This window comes from Lactuca serriola, chromosome 5, assembly GCF_051521515.1.
Source record: "Lactuca serriola cultivar US96UC23 chromosome 5, Lser_US96UC23_V15, whole genome shotgun sequence".
NCBI classification, from domain to species: Eukaryota; Viridiplantae; Streptophyta; class Magnoliopsida; order Asterales; family Asteraceae; genus Lactuca; species Lactuca serriola.
This window is the reverse complement of record NC_136412.1, coordinates 297,742,634-297,763,244: the sequence shown is the minus strand read 5'-3', so window position 1 is coordinate 297,763,244 and position 20,611 is coordinate 297,742,634.

Here is a 20,611-nt window from a genome sequence, read left to right as displayed (position 1 = left end):
CCCTAGTCCCAAACTCAGGAAGTTAACCAGGGACACCGGAAAGAGTGTTCCTATAAAGATTTTATGAACGCGAAACCCACATCCTTTGATGGCACTGGAGGTGTCATTTCCTTAACCCGATGGTTCGAGAAAATAGAATCTATCTTTGAAATTTGTGCTTGTTTGGAATCTGATAAAGTGAAGTTCACCGCTTGTACCTTCACCGATATAGCCTTGACTTGGTGGAACGGCCGAGTCAAATCCTTAACTCTACCTGTAGCTAATGCTATGGGTTGGGAGGCCATGAAGGATCTTCTTCTTGCCGAGTACTGCCCACGGGGCAAGATGCAGAAATTAGAACATGAACTTTGGAATCTAAAGATGCAGGGTTCCAACATAGTCGCGTATACCTCTAGATTCGAAGACTTGGTGCTGCTCTGTCCGGGAATGGTTACCCCGGAGAGTGAGAAGATTGAAAGACTTATTTGGGGGCTGACCCAGCCAACAAAAGGGAATGTGTTGGCCGCAAAGCTAGACACTTTCGACAGCGCTAAATGTCTGGCGCAAACCCTGATTGATCACGGAGATAACCCTGATGAGGAGACCACCACTCCTAAGCTGGTTAAGAGTAGTGGTGAAAGTAAAAAGAAATTCTGGAACAAGAAGAAGGCCCAAAGTACACAAGGATCCTCTAAGAAACAGCAAACGGTAGTAGTCCACGCTGCTACTGCCCCTGTTGTTGTCTCTGCTGTTGGATCCACTGCTCAGACTCCTACCAGCAGATATACCGGTACCCTTCCTTGGTGCAACAAGTGCAGCTATCATCACCGTACTCCTGGGCCATGTCGCGAACGTCTCTGCAACAACTGTGGCCCTTCTTGGCCTTGCTCGAAACTACAGGAAACCAGCCCAATCAGCAAATTAATTTTCCAGAGCGGGTGTCGGTCAGGCCTGCTATAATTGTGGTGAAGTTGGTCACTTCAAGAGGAACTGCCCCAAGGCGGCAGCAACTGGCAACACTGGAAGAGTCCTAGCTATAGGACAAGATGAGGCAGCCGCCGATCCCACTAGTGCTACAGGTATATTCTTCCTCGACAGCCCTTATACTTGCAATCCTTTTCGATTATATTGTTAAAAGAGAATATGTTATCTATTCAATCAAACATCATCTTAACCTTAGTCCTCCATTAGTAACCGAAATGTCTACCGTCGAGATGTCTAACAATGAGAAAGAGGGCGTTAGCGATAGATTCAAAGGCCGTACCCTTACCTCGAACGATCATTCTTTTCCCATCAACATAATGCCAGTTTCCATAGAGAGCTTTGATGTTACCATTGGCATTGATTGGTTGAGTTCCAATCATGCGGATATCCTTTATTACGAAAAAGTCATTCGTCTCAACCTTTCCCCTGGTCAGACCCTCAACATCTATGGCGATAAGTTTAGCTCAAATCTTCATATCATTTCCTACATAGAAGCTCAAAAGGCTTCCCAGAAGGGAGTGACATAAATTCCTAGCCTATGTGACCATCGAGAAACAGGAAGTTGCATCCCCGAAGTCTGCAACTTTCCTGGTGTCTTTTCCCGAAGAGCTTCCAGAAACCGTGTCCTGTTGAAGGTCTCGCTCTGGAAAGACATGGTACGTTTTGGAAGCTTAGAAAAACTTAACTCGAGGTACATAGGCCCTTTCGAGATCCTCGTTAGGATCGATTCCGTAGCCTACAAACTCTGACTACCTTCAGAACATAGCAACATCCATCCTGTATTCCATGTCTCTATTCTTAAGAAGTGCCTAACTGATGAAAGCCTAGTAACCCTTCTTTATGAGATCGAGATCAACCAAAGTCTGAACTACATGGAAGAATCATCCGAAATCATAGATCGAGAGACTAGATGTATGAAGCAAAACCGTATCCCAATAGTGAAGATTCGCTGGAATGTCATGTGAGAACCCGAGTTCACTTGGGAGCGTGAAGATCCGATGAAACAGAAGTATCCGTATCTCTTCCAAAATACTTGAGTCGTATCAAAAATTTGAATTTCAGGACGAAATTCCCTCTAACGGGGGGATAATGTGACAACCCGAAATTCTTTCCGTCATTTTAACCCGTTTCGTCTATAAAATTCATCTTTTCGAATTGTTTCCGTTTAAGTTTTTAAATTAAGTCATTATTTTTGAGACTTCCATTATGACTTAATTGGTATCCAAACACGTTAGAAACCCAAGAAAATATTCTAAATTAATAATTAGAGAATTTTTAGTTTCGACCATATCAGGTTACGACAACTTAATCAGGTGCGACCAAAAGCCTCGTCTAACGTCAGTATCGGGTAGATTTCCTCCGGGCCACAAACTCAAACCTTATATAAAGCAGGAGTGGACCTTCATTTAAATCCTTTTACCCATCTCATAACTTTCTCTCACTACTCTCTCTCTCTCTAAAATCCGATTTCGATCCATAATCATCCAAATCAAGCCTCAAATCATTAAGGTAACTATCCTAACTCATAGATTAGCATCTTTAGCCTTCAAATTCGTGCTTAAACCATCCAAATGCACCAAAGACATGTGTTTACGGTCTAGGGACCTCCCAAAACCGTGAACACCTCTAAAGAGGGTTTTGGAACCCCAAAACCCCTCCAAATCACTTCTAGTGCTTAGTTATGACCTTTGGACTTGCAGGAACGGACTTAGAGCACCAAAATCATACCATTTAGGGGGTAAAATTGAGTTTACGGTCCAAGAACATGTTTGGACCGTAAACCCTCATTCATGGACCATGAACATCATTTAAGGTGTTAGTTTGCCCCTAAACACCTCCAACAAACTTCCATGAGTGCATAGAACCTTAAAATCCTTCAAGAAATGCACCAAAACATACACATTTGGGAAAAACTTGATTTTATGGCCCAAGAACATTCTTGGACCATAAAAACATCTTCTTAGACCATAAACTCCTCCAATGGGTGTTAAAGTGCCTTTAACACCTTGTATGGCTTGGAATTGGACCTAGAACTTTGTATGCTTAACCTACAACCACTAAAACCCATGAATCTTGGACAAACATGAGTTTACGGTTGTAAACTCATGTGTTTAAGGTAGTAAACTCCCAAGAACATCTTCATAGACCGTAAACTACTTTTCCAAGGTCAATTCAATTCCCAATTACTTCTTAAGCCATGGAATCAACCCTAGAACCTTCCTATGTGCATTGTAATTTACCTAGGACCGCCAAGACACCTTAAGACATGGAACATAAGAGTTTACGGCTGTAAACTCATAGTTTACTTCCGTCAGCTCCTCAAATGGTCCTTAGGATGTTCAAATCTCATTCAAATGCATTGAAACCAAGCCTAGCATCACCCCTCATTAGTTATAAGACTATTTAGCAACCAAGAACACCCCCACCATGAGTTTAAGGCCGTAAACTCATGGGGAGTGGGTCATTTGGACCGTAAACTCCTAAAGGAGTTTACTCTTGAATAGTAAACTCCATATCAAAGCCATACTCGTCCATAGATGCTACCCGGGTCACTCTAAACACTTGAATTGAAGTGTTTTCGTGTCTAGAAGTGTTTACTCTTATCTAATTAGTGTTTTGAAGTCTAATTAGATATAATTATGTATCATTTCATATTAAATAGGAACCTTGCGTGTTATCAAGCCCCGAACTGACACTTAGCATCCTAGACGACACGTTCCTCAACTGGTGAGTTCATACCCCTACACCTTTTTCCGTGTTTTTCAATGTTTTCAGGGGGGAATACAAGCAAAATATAAATATTTTCAAAACCTAAAACTGATGTATTTCTATAAATATCTGGCAAACTTATAGATATCTTTACCCCTTATGTATTATGTTGAGCATAAGGGATGTTTTATCGATTATAACTACATGAATTTCAGTAAAGGAAACAATCAAATCAATCAAATTATTATCGGAATAATTTGTGCTCTTTAGTTCTTGTTTAACGAGCACATATTTATGTAAAGTTATTATATAAACTATGTCTGATTCAGTTTATCTCTGTTTAATTTAGAGTATATTGCCAAATAACTCCATTATATTTAACTGTTTTCACTATATTATGTCTCAAAACGATTAGTATGTTTGATAACGTCTGAAAACACTGTGAATAATTTAATACTAGCTTGTGAGATTCGACATTATAAAACCCTTTGGGTTATCAGTAAATCCTCCCCGGAAGTGTAACCAGAGTCTCCTGGAGGGAGAGCGTGGAATTTATGAATAGATCTATTCGGGACTGACAATCCCACACCTAAACTGCTAGCTACAGTTAGGCGGACAGGCCTGGGGTGACAATTTTTGGATGTTGTCCGACGTCTGACGAACGTCAAAGAGGTCTCGGTGTCGTATTAGCATGGTTACCCGACTCACAATACGTATTAATATAAGTTTATTCACGGATTTGATTTTATATCTATTTTCAATCTATATCTAGTACGGGATGGTATTCCCATGGTTTTGAATCCATATCTAGTACGTCATGGTATTCCCATGGTTTTGAATCTATATCTAGTACGGGATGGTATTCCCATGGTTTTTCAATCTATATCTAGTACGGGATAGTATTCCCATGACTTTCAATCTATAGTTTTGTGTATTAAAACTACCTTATATCTAGTACGGGATGGTACTCCCATGGTTTACAATCAATATTTTTATGTATTAAAAATATCCACTATTGTACTGGATGGTAATTCCCAGTGGTTTTCAGTATATAGTTTTATCTATTAAACTATACAATGTGGTATTTAACTAAACTTCACTTTTAGGAAAATAAGGGTTTTTCCTGGGATAACTAAACTGTACATAACCGGATCGTATAACAAAAAGATAACTAAACTATACTTATAAGAAAATATGGGATTTTCTTGGATAACAAACTTTTTCGGAAAACCAAAGGAAACATGTTCATTTTCAGAAAACAAAACACTTATGAACTCACCAGCTTTATGCTGATTTTCAAACTACTTGTATTGTCAGGTCCACGACGGAGTGCGTAGAAAACACATCTTTACTTTTGTTCATATGATATATATATATATATATATATATATATATATATATATATAACACATGTAACTCTTGTTTTCAGACAATGCAAATGAATCTATGTAATGTAAAGTTTTGTGTTTACTATGCTTACAATGTACATTGGTTGTGATATTCATGACGTCCTCCGCCCCGGAATGTTTCCGCCTTGGGTTTCGGTGTGTGACAGTAGATATCGGTTTGGGCCATAATGGAATGTTATATATCAAATTCCATATCCACTTAGCTTCTTTTCCAATAGCAGATAGTGCTACAAACTCAGACTCTATGGTTGAGTTTGTAATACAAGTTTGTTTCTTGGATGCCCAATAAATGGAACCTCCTCCAAGAAGAAACACCCAACCACTAGTAGAAGAGTAATCCAGTTGTCATCTAAATAACCTTCTAAAATAGAAGGATATCCATTATATGTCAAGCCATAATCCATGGTTCCGTTCAAATAATTGAATACTCTACTGATAGCTTGCCAATGATGTGAACTAGGGTTATTAGTATCCATACTAAGCTTTCCCACACCATAAGCTATAGCAGGACTTGTAGTAATCATGGCATACATAAGACAACCAATGTCTCTTCAGTATTCAAGTTCAGACACTGGAGATCCCTTATTAGGAAGAAGGTTAAGATTAGGATCTATAGGAGTGTTAATAGGAGAAAAATTCTGAAAGTTAAACTTTTCCTATATCTTCTTAATGTAATGAGATTGAGAAATTGAAATCCCATTATTTCCTTGTTTGATTCTTATACCAAGAATCACCTCTATATCCCCCAAGTCTTTCATGTCAAAACTAGATAATAAGAATTTCGTGATTTTATCAACTTCTTCTTGATCAGTACCAAAAATCAACATATCATCTACATATAGACAAATCATAATTCCATTACCAAAAGTATCGAATTTTCTATATACACACTTTTTTTATGCCATTGTTTTGGTGTTTATTTCAAACCATATAATGATTTTTCAACTTGCACACCTTGTGTTCATTTCCAAACATCACAAACCTCCAGGTATTTCATGTTAATTTCCTCATCCAAGTCATCATTCAAGAATGCAGTTTTCACATCTATTTGGTGAATCACAAGATTATATATATCTGCAAGAGCTAATAATAATCAAATAGTAGAAATTCTAAAAACATGATCATAAGTGTCAAAGAAATCAATGCCTTCATTTTTCTTAAAGACTTGGATAACCAATATATATTGATACTTATCTATTGTGCCATCCACCTTCATTTTCCTTTTGAGGATACATTTACATTCTAATGCCTTGCAACCAGGAGGTAAATCATACAATACCCAAGTATTGTTATGCATTATAGAATCACTCTCATCCTAGATTGCCTCTTTCCAAAAAATAAAATCCCTAGAAGCCATAACTTCACTAAATGTCTTTAGAACCTCCTAAATATTAAAATAATATTGATTTTGAAATATAGTGTTATCCTTTTTTCATTAAAATAAATAAAGTTGAAACTTAGATCCAAAAGACTTAGCTTTTCTAGCTCTTGTTCTTTTCCTAGGGTCAGATACATAACTTGTACCACCAGAAAAATCTTCAGCTTGAGTTGTGTTCTTGATAAAATATTGATGAACCGTGTCCCTTAGGCTAGGTATAGATGTAAATATCTCTTCATCAAAGATAACATCTCTTGTCTCTATAACAGTGTTCACAGACACAGAGTCATTAGATTCTAAAAAATAGAATCTATAAGCATTGAAATGCTTAATATATCCAATGGAGATACTTATGGGTTTTATATGTTACAAAAACTAATTTTTGGTGAAAAAACATAAACCCTAAGTTTGCATGCACCCTAAAGGATCTATGTTCTCAATATGATATGCAGACAACTATTAAATATCAAGACCCCTCGAAGTATGTTACTATTTTTGAAAGTTATCAAAGGGTTATAGTAATTACATACCTTTCGTTTATTATAGTAAATAAACAATGATTTCTTCTTGATCTAGCTTTAGAAAGCAAGCACCAAAACTCTCGTGCTACTAATGGCTCACACCCAAACCCTAGCAAGTTAGAGGCTAAAGAGGAGAGAGGATAAGGAATGAGAATTTCCATTTCTCACTCTTGTATAAGGGTTAGACGAAATTATGAATCCTTAGGAGGGTTTATATAAGTGACTAAGGGAACTAGGATAAGGCAGGTTTCCTTATATAAGCCTTATCCCCTTTCCTTGCTCCCTAAGGACTCATAGGCTTCCTTAATGCCCAAGAAAACCATAAAACCATCTAGAATTTCATCCCCCCTCCTAGGGAGGTTCTAGAATTGGTCAATGTTTAATTTTTGAACATTGTCACCTTTAGTTCTTCCACTTTTAATTAATCCAATTAATCCCAAAATTAATTACAATTAATTTATGATTAATTATTAATTAAATAATACTATTTCTAGTTAATATATTATTCTCATAATATATTCATAAATCATTTATTTATATTTCTAATTAATTTATTAACTATATAGTAAATTATTAAACCACTATCTCTCTCTCCAAAAAGCATTCTAGCCAATTACTTGGTTTGATGGCAACCCAAAAGGACTTTGCTAATAATTCAAGATTATACTAACTTAGTTATTGGCTTAGACACCTAATCCGACAATCTCCCACTTGGATAAGTCTAAAATTAAATTATCGGCATAGCTTTTAATAAACAGTAAAGGGTGCTTTCCAAAGCAACTGTCGAACTCTGATCCGATCAGATATTTATTCTTTACATAAGTGATCAAATATTCATTCATTATTCTAGATATCATATGTATTTGATACATGGATTAAAATTGATCTCATTTTCCAAAATTTTATTTCTCGATTTCCAATTTATAACGACTGAATTCGGACTGCTAATTGAACACATCAATCTAGTATGGGCTCGGCCAAGCTCTACGGATGTCGAGATCAAATCATCTAGGGGCTCAAAGATATCGCTTTTCCTGTTAGGGCAAAACAAATGAGTAAATTTTGACTCATTTGCTTGTATCTCTACTCACTAAATCATATACGACACTATGTTTTATGACATCACGTTATTGATACGTTTTTGCATTACCAATGCACCAACGATTTGTAAATTACAACTCATATATCTCCATTTTAAGAATATAAGATATTATCATCTTAGAAGTACTTGTGAAAAAATTCATGAAGTAATTCTCTGAACATGGATTTAACCAATACTCAAAATCTCCATTTTCTAAGTACTCATGAATATTGTAGCAACACAATTGCTATGTCTAAAATCCTTAGACAATCTACAATCCTATTCATAACAGTCTTAATTCACTACTTACTTCCAAAAGTATGATCGAATGTGGAATTTCGAATAATCAAATCATTCAATAAGTAAAACATGCAAAGTAAAACACAATAAAACTAATTAACGACGGTCTCAACCCTATTGAATATAAATAATCTCTATTATTTAATCACCATAATAATTAGAACTTTAATCATTGTATAATGTTTCGAGTAATCAACTAACCACTTGAATCAAACCTCAGTCATGTCATGTTATGAACGTGCATGCTATGTCTCTCTATGGTCCTTCCTTTATGAATAGATCGATTGGACACTATTCCAATGATGCTCATTTCACAATTCCAAATTCTTGTCAATGTCTAAAGTATATTGGAATTCTAACCTTACATGCATTGACCTTTTGTGATGTCGAGGCTTCAAAGTCATTGAAACTGATCCAATGATATTACAGAATGTTGCTTTGGAACATTGTTACTAGAAACAATTCCATGATAATGAAGGTTCAAATTCAAGGTACACTCCTTGCACACTTCTCTTGCATTAAAGTTTCCGATTAACATGTAGATTTTTCAAGTATCTCCCATTATGGAAATATTTCCATATTTCTATCTGACCATCAATTCTGATGAAGGACCATCACAATCCAGAATCATGTCTCTATGGTCCATCATACTTAATATCATTTTCCTAACTGTCCACAAGCAACCAGTCTTTTGGTATAACCTTAGAATGTTCTTGACAGTTAACAAATTTTATTCACACAAAATTCTAGTCCTTTTTCTCATAATGCTTTGAGCATTTGAAAAATTAGAATAAGTAGATTTTATATCATACGTAATCGATCCTATATTCAAAGCATATAGGACTCGATTCATTATGTCTTACATAAGGATTTGATATATGTTCAGTCACTCGCTATAATATTTTCATATATTGAATTTCCTATGTTGAATTATTTCAACACGGTATTCATATATGTCTATGACTAAGTTCTATACAATCTAAATCTTTAGATTCGAAAAGAGTATGAGTGACCTCTCCCTTCAATTTTACTATAGCGAAACAATTCCAAAACTTTTCAATTTGAAAATTGAAAAACTTTGTTCCCTACGAACAATATTGTCAACATGTAATACTAGCATAACAATTATGTTCCCACTAGCTTTGACATGTACCCAGAAATCAACTGGACTTCTAGATATCAATACTATTAACTTTCTTAATGAAGTACATATGTCTGTTACGCGATGTTTCGATAAGTATCCAACTAGACTTCTTAAGCTTATACACCTTAACTAGATAACATGTGTGTGTGTTTAAACCTTTTCAGAACTTGTAGATATATGTCATAAAGGTTCAAACAATTCTTTGTCATTCCTCATAATTCGAAATATGAAGAGGGATACCATAATCATATTGTGAATTTGAGAATGCAATTAACAAAACCAATATCCATATTGATCTTTATCATATCTTTAAAATCTATTAGCGAAAGTATTTCCTCATAATCATTCTTATGAACTGGAGCAAAAACTTTTCCATATAGATCTCAAGGTGCATACGTTTCCATACATATGAATCTATCATTTGCAACCTAAAATCATGAGATAAGGTTTAGGACAAACCAAATTCAAATTTAGCTTTCCTTCAGTGACTGAACTTCGCTATTCTAAATTTTTTGCCCTCTGGTAGCACAAGGGCCTACCAATGCTTCCAAGTTGTTAGCATCTGACCTATATTGATCAATGCACTTTCACTGACCAACGTGCTTTGATTTTTAATTTAAATGAAAAAACATAGAACTCATAATCATTACCAACTCAACTGGAAGGTGCATAGAAATAAAAATGTGTCAATCAAACACGATAAGTCATCAACCTCACATCGCGTGCCGATGATAACTAAAAGGTTTATTTTGGGTTGACTCTTGAAATTCTCAAGATAAATACGACTCCCACTAACTTCTTTACGTATGAGTTTTCTCTCAAGTAACATTCCTTTACAAGCTAAAACAAATATTCAAAAGTTCATGTGGATTCCCGAAAATAAAACACTTCACAGAATAGGTCTCAATTTATCCTTTGTTTCTTGATTAACGAAAAAATCACAACTCCAATTATATATGTGCTAGAGTAAGAAGTTTTCAACCTTCTTCGTTTGAAATGAGTTTTAAGATACAATTTGTAGTTACTAGAGTGTGACTCTAAAACTTGATTGGAACAAAGTATGACTCATCTATGATCGAACCGTTTCCAACAATGTTCGGTCCCTCTTCTTAGTCATACAATTTGAACCAATATGTACTTGGAGGAGTCAATTGTGATACAATTTAACAATTACTAATATAATCATTGATGTGTGTAAAACGAACTAGTTTTAATCCTACTTATAAAATTTAAATTAATCACACAAAAGGTAGTGGACCTGTCTATTGGTGGTATAGTTCTAGTAAGCAGGGTATCGAACTCAGGGAACGGCAATTTAAACCAATTACTAAAATTATCTAATAGCAAATAACAAATAATAAAAGAGAGGGTTTTCTCTAGTTTTACAAGACTAGAAACTTACTAACTAATACTTAAACTAATTAACTAAAAACTAGATAAGCAAAGATTCGACTAAATTCAATAATGAAGGAAACTTCTGTTTAGGTTCAACTCAATTGATCCTATGGTTGATTTTATGGTAATAGTGCAATGGATTAATTCTTCTATTTCGTTACACTAATCCTTAGAAAACAAACTAACTCAAACAGTGGCCAGTTGTCTAAATTAATTTAATTCCCTAGGTTATTTATTCGGGTTAATTAAGACTTGTAATGGTTAACTAATTTGGCCCTTTAGTTAACCTCTTGTTGATGGTTCATCACACAAGCTCACACGTAAATTTACCTATTTTCTTATTAATTCTAGTTTCACATTCGCTAATCCTAGTCATATAATAAAGTGTTCACATAAGTTATACGAGGTAAACAATTAAGATATGTTCATGCAACTTAATTATCTTCCTATTAACAGAAAAATAGTTATCATTCACACATAAGGTTCTTTAACAAGCTTAAATTAACAAAATCACCAATATTAAACTATTCCTACCATAAATCAAACCATAGTCTCAACATTGTCTCCCCAAACAGAAGTTAAAAGGTTTTAGCTCATGATTGAGGCAATTGAAAGCATAAAAAAGAAATCTATATGTCTATACATGATGAAAAACAATACATTGAATTAAGAATAATGAAAATTGCCTCTAATCTCCTTCGGAATTGGATTTAGGGATGGATCTTTGTTCTCTAGGTCTTCTCTGACTTTAATTCGCAGCTTCTCTCCCCAAGGGTTCTCTAGATTCCGTTGTATCGATCTGAAAAGTCGTATTTATAAATTCGACCCCACTCACCGAGTCCATGACCGACTCGTCGATTCCATCACTTAATCCCCATGTACGACAAGTTAAGGATTCCTCGGCTTCACGAATCTTCGTAGCGACTCGTCGAGCCGATGCCAGACTCACCGAGTTCCTTCCATTTTTTGGTCTTTTCTTCTTTTGATCATTCCAAAACTTCCCGATGGTTACTCCTGCTTCTTTTTGCTTCCGACCATTCCTTTTGAACTGAAAACACAATTCAAACACTTTTAAACATCTTTTGTCCATAATATGCAAATAAATAGCTAATAAATGATAAAAATCAATATTAAATAAAGGGCTAAATATGCACATATCAATCATAAAACATGATAATAAAGTATTATCCTTTCTTCTCAGATTAGAGAATCTTTTATCTTTCTGTCTAATAGATTTTGTTATTCGTTCTGCTACTCTTTGAATCTTTTCAAAGATCAGCATTATGCTTAATCTTATAAACACGAGCATAATTACTAAAACATCAGTAAATCATAATGAATAGAGCTATCGTCCTTTGTAGTGGATCTGAATAGTCCATATCAACATGTACTAGATCCATTAGTCCTTTATTTGACTCATATAAACATGTGATCAATGCATTAGTCATAATTTTCCAATGAACAACATTCTCGTATACTATACAATACGACTTATACAACACTAGGTATCTATCCAGTTGGTGATGAGTTTTTTTTTTCACTTGGTCAATTACGATAATACCACAAGCGATATCATAAGAATCAAATCCACAATTAATGTTGCTAATATTAGAAATATAACCAACACTTTAATAAATGTCATTGAAAGGGAATATATAAAATGACACAACCAGATAAACCAAAATTTCACTTTTATTAAAAAAACGAAAATTAGAACTTGTCCTTACAAAGCATCAAATGAAAAACTATGTTTCTATACATCTCTTAAGAGTAATAGCAATCTATTAAATTATCCCAACTCCTTAGTAGTAGCTCCAGATTTTTAATCTTCGAACCATGTGACCAAATTCCATTTCTCACGATCAGATTTAGCACACCTTGCTCAAGCTTCCTTCTTTCTCTAAGCTCCTTCAATACTATCAACATGTGCTCATCACATCAATTATTTAAAAGTCTACAAAGGATCCTATAAAACAATGGAGTCAGATAATGGATGTACCTAAAGTAGAGTCACACAACTTGACTTTACTATCTCTAAGATCTTTCAGGTATTTTGGGTAGCTTTGTTTCCAATTTCCCTTCGATTGGTAGTAACACAAATGGACTCTTTGGAGTCAACACATGGAACGATCCCAGGCCTAGCCATTTCTCTTTACCATATGATTAAACAGTTTGATCTTGGACGACCCCTTTCCAATGGGAATAAAAATCTTTTCTGGACTACCATTGTCACCATTGTGAATGTCCATGGAAACCTTGGAATTAGACCCACTAAGCATCTCTTATTTAGATGTGCTCTTAAGCATTTATGCTTCAGCAACAATCAACATTTGGGTCAGATCAATTAGGGGTCACGTCGATATTTCTCATATAAAAGTTCTCAATGAACTAAGCATGTGACTTTGGAAGCGAAAGAAAAAACAAATCAACTGCTTGATTACTTGGTAAAACGACACCCATTCTATCCAACTTGTCAATGTACGATTTCTTTTCAAACTATACATACACACAAAGTTTTCATCTTGATGTTTATATGCTAATAGGCATTAAGTAGTCTCGTATCTTTCAACTTGAGGAAAACGTGACGTCGAGAAGGAAGGTAAAACAATTTTATCTTGACTTGAAATTGGAAGACCATCTCTAGAAGATTGAGGAAAACTATTTCCTTAAGAATGAGGAAGACCGTTTCTATCTTCATAAGATATTTTAAAAAAATAGGAGAAAATGAGAATTCAAGTTTGTGTATTTTAATCCTTAATTATTAACAGATAATTTAAATTAAGGCTAGGATCCATATTTTCGATTCAAACTTTGAAGAGGGATGTCGTAATCAAATTCAAAACTATTTTACGTAGGTATGGATTTTACCAATTTCAATATTATGGAATTCCTAGATCTTTTGAGATTCATTGATTCTTATTATTGGCATGTTTAATCTCGGATTATGCTCACTTTTGTGACTGGGATGTCGAGGATCACAAACGAGATGTGAGTAACCATGCAAACCCGCTTGACAACCTTGATATCATTTATCATCTTACATTGATATGGTGGTAAACCACACACGCTCCATCAACAATGGTAATTTTCAAGATGTGTATCATATCTCTTTACAATCCCTATTAGTGTGTTGGTTAACCACAAACACTCTACTAACAACATGTAAAGCATGATGTGCGATTTCATGGATTAGTCTACTTTTCAAATTTTCCTAAAGTAACTAAAGTGGGATTTTATAAAAGAGTTCTAATAATTTAATAGCATTATACTTTTAATGAAGTTAAGGCCCTATCATATATGTTCTGCTAACGAACCTCCACCAAACAAGAAAGCGGTGGGTGAGAGTGGACACCCATTCAACTACCATTTTATAGGAAGATTCCTTATACCCCCCTTTGAGTTTGGCTTTGTGAATGATTCATAGTAGCGATCTGACTGAATTGTCTTATACATATATTATATTACTCTTGTAATTATTTATAGTATAAGGTATATTTTAAAACTTTTTTAAAATATTAGGTTTAAGTTTAATTTTTCAAAATTAATTTAATTTAAAAATAAACCAATTTTGATTTAATTTTTATCTTTTAATTAAACAATTAATTAATCTAATTAAATCAATATAGATCTAATAGTTATTTACAATTAAACAATTAATAAAATAATTCAATAAATAATCCTTATCCTAAGCCTTCTATTTTTCAAAAAAAAAAAACAAAACAAAAGCCAGAGATTACGAGGTTTTAATTGTTCAAATTTTAACTCTCTTAAAATAACAAATAAGGAAACAAGGCAAATCCTAAAAGGGATCCTTAAATTTCCAAAATTAGGCAAGGGGGCTAGGGTTTCTAAAACCCTTGTAGATTTTGAAAAATATAGGGTGGAGGCTAGGGTTTCAAGAACCCTACGACATTTTTGAAATTATCTCCTTAGGGTTTAGTTTCTATAAACCTTAATTTTGATATATTCAACTTTTTGCAAGATCAATGAGAACAATGACTCTGATACCACTTCTAGGTTTTACATGTTCCAAAAACTAATTTTTGGCAGAAAAACATAAACCCTGAGTTCACATGCACCCTAAAGGATCTATGTTCTCATTATGATTTGCAAACAACTATTGAATATCAAGAACCCTAGAAGTATGTTACTATTTTCGAAAATTAACAAAGGGTTATAAAAATTACATACCTTTTGTTTATTATACTAAATAAACAATGATTACTTCTTGATCTAACTTTAGAAAGCAAGCACCAGAAATCATATGCCTCTAATGGCTCACACCTAAACCCTAGCAAGTTGGAGGCTAAAGAGGATAGAGGAGAGGAAATGAGAATTTTTGATTCTCACTCTTCTATAAAGTTTAGATGAAATTACGAACCCTTAAGAGGGTTTATATAGGTGACTATGGGAACTAGGATAAGGCAGGTTTCCTTAGATAAGGCTTATCCCTTTTTCCTTGCTCCTTAAGGACTCCTAGGCTTCCTTAATGCCCAAGAAAACCCCTAAAACCATCTAGAATTTTGTCCCTCCTCCTAGGGAGGTTCTAGAATCGGTCAATGTTCAACGTTTAAACATTGTCACCTTTAGTCCTTCCATGTTTAATTAATCCAATTAATCCTATATTTAATTCCAATTAATTTCTGATTAATTCTTAATTAAATAATACTAGTTCAAATTAAAATATTATTCTCATAATATATTAATAAATTATTTATTTTGATTTCTAATTAATTTATTAACTATATAATAACTTAATAAGCCAGTCTCTCTCTCTTTTTCTCCAAAAAACATTCTAGTCAATTACTAGGTTTAAGGTCAACGTACCTAAATGGACTTTGCTAATAATTCAAGATTATATTGATTTAGTTACTGGCTTAGACACCTAATCCAACATATACAACCTATACCTTTCTCACCCGATGTTTTCCTTTTGGGTTTAGTGAGCCTTATAACTACTCTACAACCCCAAAGTTTGAGATAAGTTCAAAGTGGGTATCTTTTTACACTAAAGTTCATAAGGAGTATTGTTTCTCTTTTTATTTGGATTCATATTCAAGATATAACATGCAGTTAACATAACTTCACCCCAAAACCCTTCATTCAAACTAGACAGGGGCAGAACACGAGACTTAAACTTAGGGGAGCCGAAACAAAGTTACTTACGGTTTTTGGTAAACAACATTAGGAGTTTTGATATTTCAAAAAACCTTTTTTCATATATCTAAATTTAAAAATAAAAAATAGTTAGAAATATCAATATGAATATATTGAACAAACTTTAGCTGTAAGATCGCTAAATATCACTATATTTCATATGTACTATATAAAAAATAAAAGCAGTTAACTATAACATAAAATAATATAAAATACTAAAATCTCTTTATGTACATAAACAGTTAGGTTAAAAGAATACAACACAAACTTTCACATGGCGGTGGGGAAAACTAAAAGAGCGGGAAAGAACAAAATCGAGGCAGTAACAGGCAGATAGAAGAGAACTAACCATAGCAAAGTAGGGACGGTGATTAGCATGGTGTCTGAAAAGGAGCAGTTCTCCGATGTCTTCCGTTTCTTTCAATCTTCTTCGATTTTACAGAACAGTGGTGTGGTGGTGGACTATATGTTTTAATTCTTTTTATTTTATTTTGTGTATCTTCTAGTATTTAATGATCCACAGGATCTGCCTTCCTTTATTATTGAAATTTTTGGAATTTTTACTGCGACTTTTTAGGGTTGAACAACTCTATCGGCTCAGCTTGCCATTTTGTCTCTATCCCACAAATTTCTAAGGATAAAATTACTACTATAAATTTAAAAAAATTAAAATAAGACGAGTGATTTGTTGAACAAAAATTATTTGGTTTTCTGTATTCTCTTAGCTGATCGACTGATCCAGCTAATTGTTCAAGAGTTTTATATCCTACGGTTACTAGGCTCAAAAGCAGGGGGGCATGGCCTCCTCTGGCCTCTTAAGCGCTCCGCCACTAAAACTAGAATAGGATAAAATGGAATTGACCCTTTCTTTCAAAGTCTTATGATTCCTTTCAGCTACACCATTTTGATGTGAGGTATAAGGAGTTGTGGTTGGATGTATTATTCCAGATGATTCAAAATAAATTGGATCATAATACTTACCACTTCTATCATTATGCAAAACTTTTAGTAATTCATTTTTATGAAGCTCAACATGTTGCTTATATATATTAAATTTATCAAGAGCTTCATCTTTTGAATGAAGCAAATAGACATAACAATATCTAGATGCATCATCAATAAAAGTAATAACATACATTTTGTTTCCAGTGGAAGGTGTTGCATGGAAATCACATAAATCACTATGTATTAGTTCCAACACTTTACTTTCCCAAAAACATCTTTAAAGGGTTGTCTAATGATTTTAGTTAAGATGCATGTTTTACACATTTCATTATCTATATCAAAAGTAGGAATTAAACACACGTTAGACATGTTTTTTAATCTCTTGTAATGAATGTGTCCTAGTCTAGCATGCCATAAATCAGATCAATTAAAGTTATAGCTAGTACTAGTTGAAGCCATGCAAATCGAATTAGATAATTAAGATTAAGTCTAATCAATCCATTATATATATATATATATATATATATATATATATATATATATATATATATATATCTCCAAATCACATAAAAGAACCATGTCTTGACAAGATATACTTTTCACCTTCTAATACTTGTTTTTAACCACAATTATTTAAGACTATTTTAGTCATGAGATTTTTGCGAATCCCTGGTACATACAATAAACTATTCAAACACAAAAACTTTCCAGAAGTAAAGTAAAGTAAAACAGATCCTAAACCCTTTATTGGTTCAATTGCAACATTTCCCATATTCACAACAGATCCATCTTTAATTGGTTGATATTCTTTGAACCAACGAAGATCTTTGCAAACATGACTTGTTGCTCCCGAATTAACCCACCATGGAAAATCATCATTTTGCACATAAAATGCTTCAAGAAACACAGAAACATAAATCTACACACAATAAAAATTCTACGTAACACTAGAATTTTACCTTGTTGCTTTTCTGGATCCTTAGATCCACTTGGTCCCACGTCGTTGTTCATCTTATAAAGGCGAAAATCTTGCTTGAAATGACCCGATTTGTTACAGTTCCAACAAACCAATTTTGCCTTCTTGTTGGAATACTTTTCATCGTTTCGTTTAAACTTTTTTTACCATTAGACTTCTTGGGAATCTTTGACCCTTCTCATTCCACCATGTTAACAGAAGAGAAACCAACATGGTTCTTGCCTTTAGGATTGTTATCAAGTTCTTAAGTCCTTAAAGACTCATCAATCTGTAAATATCTTCCAAGTTGAACCAAAGTTAATTTCTCCTTTTTATGTTTCAAAGTGTGCCTAAACTCTTTCCAAGATGGGGGCAGTTTGTCAATGATAACAACCACAAAAATGGCTTCATCTATTTTCAGTTTTTTTGAGCAAACTGTCCCATAATCCTTAACAATTCATGAAATAGTTCCATAAAAGGCTTGGAATCAATCATCTTGTAACCCATAAAGTTACTGACCAAAAACTTCTTGCTAGAAACATCTTCAGTCATGTACTTGGATTCAAGAGAATCCCATAGTGCTTTTGTTGATTCAACATTTTGATAGATATCAAATAGAGATTCAGACATGCCATTGAGAATGTGGCCACGACTGATGTAGTCATCATTATCCCACTTTGATCTCCTCCTTGTTTTTTCCAAAGTTTCATCTTCAGTGAATTCTGGCATGGGTGTACGCAAAATTGTTAACGTTACCATAAACGGTCCCGTTAAATGTAACGGACATCATAAACGAGACGTTATCTCATCAAGACTTTGGTCAAGGCCCAGTATTGGCCAAGGCATTCTAACACCAGGGCGGCAGTTCGTTTCCCTCCACGAGGGACGAATATTCCCGGTAATCTTCTCATTCACTCACGACCAATCAGGACGTGACAGAAAGCTTAGGTGACGCCTAAAACTGGCGTCACCAAGCAGTTAGCCATCGTGGGCATGATCCTCCCAGTTAGAGGAGGCCACGTTTCACACTGATTAGATGAGGTCCCCAAGATCCGTTAGAGGCAGGTATTTAAGGATCTATTTCGCCTTAAGGAAGGGATCCATCTTCTCTCTGGCAAACTTTACTCTAAAATTACCCCTCTCAGAAAACTAACTTGATCGTCGGAGCGACGTCCCGGGAGAACACCCAGACGTGCTTTAATGATTCTTCTTTGTGCTCATAGGAAAACTCTGAAGGCAGATCCATCTTCCGGCATCCATACCCCTTTTGAACATGTCACAACATTTGGCGCCATTCGGATGTATCCTAAGAGCAATACAGTCAATAAACGACGTTGGTTCTTTGCAAAAAGGGGATCTACACCCAATAGCATCGGGGACAGCGGGGGTATGGATGTCGAAAGATGGATCTGCCTTCAAAGTTTTCCTGAAAACACAATAAAAAGAAGAATCATTAAAGGACGTCCGGGTGTTCTCCCGGGAAGTCGCTCCGACGATCAAGTTAGTTTTCTGAGAGGGGTAATTTTAGGGTAAAGTTTGCGAGAGAGAAGATGGAACCCTTCCTTGAGGCGGAAGAGATCCTTAAATACTTGCCTCTAATGGATCGTGGGGACCTCGTCCAATTAGCATGAAACGTGGCCTCCTCTGACTAGGAGGTTCACGCCCACAATGGCTAACTGCCTGGTGACGTCAGTTATGGTCATCGCCTGAGCTTTCTGTCACGTCCTGATTGGTCGTGAGTGAATGAGAAGATTGTGGGGAATATTCGTCCCTCGTAGAGGGAAACGAACTACCGCCCTGGTGTTAGACTGCCTTGGCCAAGACCGAGCCTTGGCCAAAGTCCTGACGAGATAACGTCTCGTTTATGATGTCCGTTACATTTAACGGGACCATTTATGGTAACGTTAACAGCGTCCTTCTCAGGTTACCTTTGAAAACTATTTTGGAATTTATTTTGGAAATTATTTTAAAAACTTTACAGATCCATAGTTTGAGTCTGGATTCACACGAATGTTTATTCAATTCTCTGAAACCAGGGCTCTGATACCAACTTGTAACATCCCAAAAACACGATAAAAATTTTCATTTATAATTTTAAGGAAATCATTGTTTTCAAGCAAACTCATCTCAAAATCAAGTATCAGGATACAAATATTTACCGAGATCAATATGTCATAAATCTCTAAAACATAACATCGAAGGATTTGTACGATCACGCCTTCGTCTTGCCCTGATGATCTGAAGTACCTGAAACATAAACTTAAACCATAAGGCAAAGCTTAGTGAGTTCCCCCAAAGTACCACACACAACCATACAAATAACAGCATGCATACATGAGCCTACAGCCTGACTGGACCGTTGCACTGGGCCTACAGCCTATCTGGACCACTCTCGAAGCCTTCAGCATGACTGGACAATCGCGTTGGGCCAACAGCCTATCTGGACTGCTCTCCAAGACTTCAGCCTTACTGGACACCCTCACATGCCTTCAATCTATCCAAACCGCCTTGGGTATCTTGGCCTCCAGCACAAAGCAGGACCGCCTCAACCCAACTGACAATAACACATCCACATATATCATAAAATCAATTGCCAGCAAATACATGTAGTCCTATATATCTACCAGTCTAACACATATCCAGTTCTACATGTA